Genomic DNA, 7,997 nt, shown 5'->3' with positions numbered 1-7,997 from the left:
TTGCTAACATCCATTGGGTCATCAAAAAAGCAAGAGAGTTCCAGAAAAATATCTACTTCTGCTTTATTGACTATGCCAAGGCCTTTGACTATGTGGATTACAGCAAACTGTGGAAAATTCTGAAAGAGATGAGAATACCAGACCACCTTTTCTGCCTCTTGAGAAAGTGTATGCAGGTCAAGAAGCAACAGTTAGAAATGGACGTGGAACAACAGACTGGTTCCAAATTGGGATAGGAGTATGTCAAGGCTGTATATTGTCACCTTCTTTATTTAACTTACATCAATGCACATCATGCAAATGCCGAGCTGGATGAAGCACAAGCTGGAATCATGATTTCCGGGTGAAGTATCCGTAACCTTAGATAACGCAGATGACACCACACTCTGGCAGAAAGAGAAAAGGAACTACAGAGCTTCTTGATAAAAGTGAAAGAGGAGAGTGAAAAGGCTGGTTTAAAGCTCAACATTCAAAAAACTAAGATCATGGCATCTGGTCCCATCACTTCATGGCAAATAGATGGGGAAACAGTGGGAAAAGTGACAGACTTTATTTTCTTGGGCTCCAAAATCATTGCAGATGGTGACTGCAGCCATGAAATTAAAAGATGCTTACTCCGTGGAAGACAAGTTTTGACCAACCTAGACAGCCTATTAAAAAGCAGAGACATTACTTTGCCAACAAAGGTCCATCTAGTCAAGGCTATGGTTTTTTCAGTAGGCATGTTTGGATGTGAGAGTTGGACTGTGAAGAAGGCTGAGAGCCGAAGAATTGATGCTTTTGAACTGTGGTGTTGGAGAAGACTCTTGAGAGTCCCTTGGACTGCAAGGAGATCCAACCTGTCCATCCTAAAGGAAATCAGTCCTGAATATTCATTGGAAGGACTGATGCTGAAGCTGAAGCTCCGATACTTTATCCCCCTGATGCGAAGAGCTAACTCATTCGAAAAGACCTGATGCTGGGAAAGACTGAAGGCAGGAGGAGAAGGGGACGACAGAGGATGAGATGGTTAGATGGCATCACCAATGTGAAGGACATGAGTTTGAGCAAGCTCCGGGAGTTGGTGATGGACAGGGAAGCCTGGCATGCTGCAATCCATAGAGTTGCGAAGAGTCAGGCGCGACTGAGTGACTAAACTGAATTGATATATTTTATATACTCTTATGAGACACTTGCTCCTTGGAAGAAAGGTAATGATAAACCTAGAAAGTAAAGTGAAAGTCACTCAATCATGTCCAACTCTCTGTGACCCCCTGGACTGTATAGTCCATGGAATTCTCCAGGCTGGAATCCTGGAGTGTGTAGCCTTTCCCTTCTCCAGGGGATCTTCCCAACCCAGGGATCGAACCTAGGTCTCCCACATTGCAGGTGGATCCTTTACCAGCTGAGCCACAAGGGAAGCCCAAGAATACAGGAGTGAGTAGCCTATCCCTTCTCTAGAGGATCTTCCCGACCCAGGAATTGAACTGGGGTCTCCTGCATTGCAGACGGATTCTTTACCAACTGAGCTATCAGAGAAGCTCATAAACCTAGACAGCAAAAACCTAGACAGTGACATTACTTTGCCGACAAAGGTAAGGTTAATCAAAACTGTTTTTTCCAGTAGTCACGTACTGATATGAGAGCTGGACAATGCAAAAAACTGAATGTTGAGGAATTGATGCCTTCAAACTGTGATGCTGGAGGACACTAGAGAGACCCCTGGACTTGAAGGAGATCAAACCAGTCAATCCTAAAGGAAATCAATCTGGAGTATTCACTGAAGGATGGATGCTAAAGCTGAAGCTCCAGTATTTGGCCACCTGATGTTAAGACAGACTCAGTGGATAAGACTGATGATGGAAAAGATTGAAGGCAGGAGGAGAAGGGGATGACAAAGGATGAGTTGGTTGGATGGCATCGCGGACTCAGTGGACGTGAGTTTGAGCCGGCTCTGGGAGATGGTGACCAGGAGGTAAGAGTTAGGGGTAGGAGCTGAGTACAAGGAGGCAGGAGGAGACGTTGGGGATGACGGGAGGTTCTGTATCTTGATTGTGGTGCTGGTTACGCAACTATACGTGCTTGTTGGACCTCAGAACTGTAGACTAAAGAGGGTAAACTTTATGTGAATTTACAGATGGTTTACTGTAAATATAATAATATTATAGTAAATTTACGGTTTACTGTCTGTAAACTATATTGTACCTTCATAACCTGAGTTTTAAAAAATATGTTTTTCTGCAAGCATTTATTGAAGGGTACCATGACATTCTGAATTTTCCTATAATATAGGTTTTGGATTTCTTCCAAGCAGTATTAATTCCTACAATATCAAGAGAAGACTGTCATCATGAAGTTTAACCTACTGAGTGGTGCTGTAGCTAAAATCTTGCAGTCAGTGAAGAGTGAGGGGTGCGTGTGTGTGTATGTGTGTTGGTGGATGGAGACTGAACACATATCAAAGTAAACTAAATAGAGTGCACTTACACTTTTGTCATTAAAAGTAACATGTTTTCATAAGTGTGTGAAGTGTGAAGGAAAGAAGAATTTCAGAGATAATAAGTTACTTGAATATAAATGCTGATATTTTTGTTTGCTCTAATTTTATTCTGAAAAAATGTGGCTGTATGAATAGAGTTCTAAGATCAATAATGATACTTAACAGTGAAATTTAGGAGACTATTATTTTGTTACAAAAGCAATAGCAGATATGAAGCAAAGCAGACTCAGATATGGCTCAGAAGCTGAGATAGTACCCATAGTATTTTACTTAATGCAAGACACTGAGGCTGTTATGAAATTTAAGATTTGAGAATAACACTGTTCATTACAGCACTGGACTTCACTTTCAACAGCTAAGCCCTTGAGATTTCCAGTGTAAAATATTTTTAATGAAAATGAAATGGGTAGTACTCCACTGTCTAAATATATCACAATAGATTTTTTCATTGAAAAGCAGTGGAAGGAACAGCCTACAGCATGCACACAGCACTGGGAGTGAATCACAGACAGAAGAATCCAGCTGCCAAAATGCACCTGGTGCGATGCCCTTTGTATAAAGTGCAGAACCTGGCAGAGTCAGTCAAGGCTGCTACAAGTCACTGCAGCAGTCCCCTTGGAGAGGAGTTGTGGGAACAGCTGAAAGAGAGCCCGATGTGGATTTTTTGGGATGGATTACATTCTTTTCTTCCTTTTTAATTGAAGTATAGTTGATTTACAGTGTTGTGTTACTACTGTACAACAAAGTGATTCCGTTATATATACACATATATAATCTATTTTAATATTCTTTTCCGTTATGGTTTATCATAGGATATTGAATATAGTTCTGTGTGCTGTAAGTAGGACCTCGTTTATCCATTCTATATATAAAAGATTGTATCTGCTAACCCCAGCCTCCCACTCCATCCGTCTCCCAACCCCCACCCTTGGCAACCGCTAGGCTGTCCTCTGTGGCCATGATTCTGTTTCTGTTTTGTAGGTAGGTTAATTTTTGTCATAGTTTAGATTCCACATTTAAGTGATCTGGAGCGTAGATATAAATGAATAGTTGAACCTGCTAATTTTTTAGGGTAGGGTATTGATTGTCCCAACAAAACTTTTTAAAATCATGTAATAATACTCAGCAGTAGTTACTCGTAAGCTGCTGCTTGTTTTGAAAATGTTAGGTAGTTATGGGCCTCCCAGGTGGCCCACAGTTAGAGTATCCACCTGCATGAGTTTTCCCCCTGAATCACGAAGATCCCCTGGAGAAGGAAATGCAGCCCACTCCAGTATTCTTGCCTGGAGAATCCCAGGGGCAGAGGAGCCTGGCGGGCTGCAGTCAGTGAGCTCATAGAGTTGGGCATGACTTAGCAACTAAACAGCAACAAATATCCTGTCTCTTGATCTGGGAGCTGATTGTACAGGTTTTCATCGTGACAGTCACTGAACAATACGTTTACTATATGTGCATTTTTATACATGTGTTTTCAATAAAAATGTTTTTAAATGAAAAAGAAATATATGGAACAGCTATAAGAGAATGTGTGTGTACTCAGACACTTCGGTCTGACCTTTATGACCGCATGGACGGTAGCCCACCAAACTCCTCTGTCCTTGGGACTCTGCAAGCAAGAATACTGGAGTGGGTTGCCATTTCCTCCTCCAGGGTATTTTCCTGACCCAGGTGTCGAACCCATGTCTCCTGTGTCTCCTGTATTGCAGGTGGTTTCTTTACCTGCTGAGCTATTGGGGAAGCCCAGCTATAGGAAATGTGTGTCCTAAAATAGAAAGCTAGAGCATCAGACCAGGCTACCACACGTGGGGCTTCCCTCGTAGCTCAGTCGGTGAAGAATCTGCCTGCAGTACAGGAGACCTAGGTTTGATTCCTGGGTCAGGAAGATCCCCTGGAGAAGGAAATGCAACCCACTCCAGTATTCTTCCTGGGAAATCCCATGGACAGAGGAGCTTGGCGGGCTACAGTCCATGGGGTTTCACAAGAGTCAGACACAATTTAGCCACTAAACCACCACCACCACCACCACACATGTGACCACAGGGCCATCCTCCTCTCTGAGAAGACTCCCCCACCCCGCCACCGCCTTTGAGCAGGTGGCTTCAAGAGGCAATGTTTAGGTAGGAGTTAAGGAGCACAGGAACACCAACTCAAGCGTAAGAATCAGTGAGGTGTCACTCACAGCCCAGTCACTCTCATGTTCTCATTACAGATTGGGGATTTTACATAAAAAATCCAGTTAAAACTTTTAAATGATCCAGACAATAAGGTGTTAAAATATTTGCTCATAGCATTTCTGTAGGACTGGGAAGTTGGAAGATCTGTTTCATGATTTCACTATTTATAATACATTTATCAACAATTTTATTCAAGTCCCTTTTCCAGAACTTGTAAGGAATAAAAAGATACATGAGACACAGTCCTTGACTTCTTTTTTTTTTTTTAATGTATATTTGTTTACTGATACATAAGTAATACAGCATGGACTTCAGAGGCTCTGCCACTTAGGTATATAACCACTAGGTATAATTTAACCTCTTGGTGACTTGGCTTCCTCATCTTTAAAATGAGATTTACTTGATAGGATTACTGTGAGGATTAAATGAATAAAGATATGCAAACTATTCAGTTCAGTTCAGTCGCTCAGTTGTGTCCGACTCTGTGACCCCATGAATTGCAGCATGCCAGGCCTCCCCGTCCATCACCAACTCCCAGAGTTCACTCAGACTCACGTCCATCGAGTCCGTGATCCCATCCAGCCATCTCATCCTCTGTCGTCCCCTTCTCCTCCTGCCCCCAATCCCTCCCAGCATCAGAGTCTTTTCCAGTGAGTCAACTCTTTGCATAAGGTGGCCAAAGTAGTGGAGTTTCAGCTTTAGCATCATTCCTTCCAAAGAAATCCCAGGGTTGATCTCCTTCAGAGTGGACTGGTTGGATCTCCTTGCAGTCCAAGGGACTCTCCAGAGTCTTCTCCAACACCACAATTCAAAAGCATCAATTCTTCGGTGCTCAGCCTTCTTCCCAGTCCAACTCTCACATCCATACATGACCACAGGAAAAACCACAGCCTTGACTACACAGACCTTAGTCGGCAAAGTAATGTCTCTGCTTTTGAATATACTATCTAGGTTGGTCATAACTTTTCTTCCAAAGAGTAAGCGTCTTTTAATTTCATGGCTGTAGTCACCATCTGCAGTGATTTTGGAGCCCAAAAAAATAAAGTCTGACACTGTTTCTACTGTTTCCCCATCTATTTGTCATGAAGTGATGGGACCAGATGCCATGATATTCATATTCTGAATGTTGAGCTTTAAGCCAACTTTTTCACTCTCCTCTTTCACTTTCATCAAGAGGTGTTTTAGCTCCTCTTCACTTTCTGCCATAAGGGTAGTGTCGTCTGCATGTCTGAGGTTATTGATATTTCTCCCGGCAGTCTTGATTCCAGCTTGTGTTTCTTCCAGCCCAGCGTTTCTCATGATGTACTCTTAGTTTAGCTGAACGTAGTATTCTGGTAAGTGAAATGCAATTTCCTTCCATGATACCCTTTCCAGCTGTGGGAATTATACTTTTGCGGCAAGCAGCATACAACAAACATGCCAGCCAGTGTATAACTTCTCTCTCTCGGCTGTAGTTGCCCCGGATGGCAGTGAAGTCGTCCAGGGCTTGGGCCACGCTCTGCTCGTCCAGGTTCAGCTCCTGGCACAGGGCCTGCAGCGCTTCCCAGGCCGCGGCGACCGCTGCCGCCCCCTCGGCGTGGGGATCGTTCTGGTCCATCCCGTCAGGCCCGGCAGGGTGGGCAGTGCGGTCACAGCCCCCCCCGGCTCCTTTCTCCATCCTGGGCGCGCTCAGTCCTTGACTTCAATAAGCTATTGATTTAATATGGAGATCACCCAGCCATGAAAAGGTTAACCAGAAATACACAGGGGTACACTGTATAAGGGTTGAGTTGGGGAAGCATTGATTAAATGCAGCTATTGGCATGTGAGGTAAACTTACTGTGTTCAGTGAGGGACAAAGAAAGATTAAAGAAGGCAGAGGTTGAGTAGAAAATTGAAGGGAGGAATTTAAATGAATAAAGTAGACCTGGAAATGTGAGGAGAAATTTCAGGAGAGAGTTTAACACTGTAAATAAAGATTCCAAAGAATCAGTACACAAAGTCGTTTTAATGGGGACTGTCTTGCGGCTCACCAGTGTTAAAGGCCATTCAGAGTTTTGCTGGAATCTTTCAAAGACTGTTCACAGAGAGTCATCCAATTGTTAATCCTTAGCATCTCTTTTTAAAATATCCCTTTCTTCATTCCTTGAGGTCTAAAACCTGTCATATATTGCAGTTGTAGCTAGACTAGGGGTTGGCAGACTTCTATAAAGAGCCAGATAGTCTTTGTTGCAACTACTCAGCTCTTCAGTTGTTGCATAAAAGCACCCTTGGCCAATATGTAAATGATGGATGTGGCTGTGTTCTAATAAAATTGTGTTGTAATAGCAGACGGCAGGCTGGGTTTGGCCCACAGGTCTACCTTGCACACACTTGAACAAGACATCTAATGTTAATGTTAAGTCACTTGCTCAGGTGTGTCTGACTCTTTGCAACCCCGTGGACTGTAGCCCACCAGGCTCCTCCGTCCATGGGATTTTTCCAGGCAAGAATACTGGAGTGGGTTACCATTTCCTTCTCCAGGGGATCTTCCTGACCCAGGGATCGAACCCAGGTCTCCCGCATTGCAGGCAGACGCTTTAACCTCTGAGCCACCAGGGAAGCCCAAGCAAGACATCTGATGCCTCACAAAGATGACTCCTCACAACCTGTGACCTTTTCGTTTTCTCCCTCCCTCTATCCTTTTTCTCTTTTCTCCACAGTTATATTTTATTCCCTATGACACCAATTCCTATTCTGTAATGAGAGCCCTAGGACAATGGGTGGAGAAAGATCCGGAATCCTGGGGAACTGTGGATAGTTTCTAACCCGGGAAAGTAAGTCAATCCAAGTGGTATTTTAAGGAAATTAATCTGGCAGCACTGTGTAGGATAGATTGTCATAAATATAAAAGACGGCATAGAGGCCAACTAGGAGATTATTGCAAAGAATGTAGACGGTAGATGTGGAGCCGGAACTAGAACATCAGCTAGGAATGGGAAAAAAAATAGATGGGTGTGGGACAAAGTGGGGGTGAAAGATTAACTGGAGGGGCTTCCCGGGCTATTCAGTGGTCAAGGCTCTGCTCTTCCAGTGTGAGGGGCTTGGCTTTGACCCCTGGTTGGGGGACTGAGATATCCTTTGCTGTGTGGTATGGACACACACACACAGCTCCTGGAACTGGGGCTTCCCTGGCAGCCCACGGGTAAGGCCCTGCACTGCTACTGCAGGGGCACAGTTTCCACTCCTGGTTGGGAGACTAAAATCCCACATGCCCTGCAGCATAGCCAAACAAACAAACAAACACTGATTAACCAAAATTGACAACAGATTAGATGCAGAAGTTTGCAAAGGTAGGTAAGAGTTACTAAGATACAGAGGCTGGT

The sequence above is a fragment of the Capra hircus genome, chromosome 5 (genome assembly GCF_001704415.2).
Source record: "Capra hircus breed San Clemente chromosome 5, ASM170441v1, whole genome shotgun sequence".
In the NCBI taxonomy this organism is placed as follows: Eukaryota; Metazoa; Chordata; class Mammalia; order Artiodactyla; family Bovidae; genus Capra; species Capra hircus.
This window is presented reverse-complemented; position numbering follows the sequence as displayed.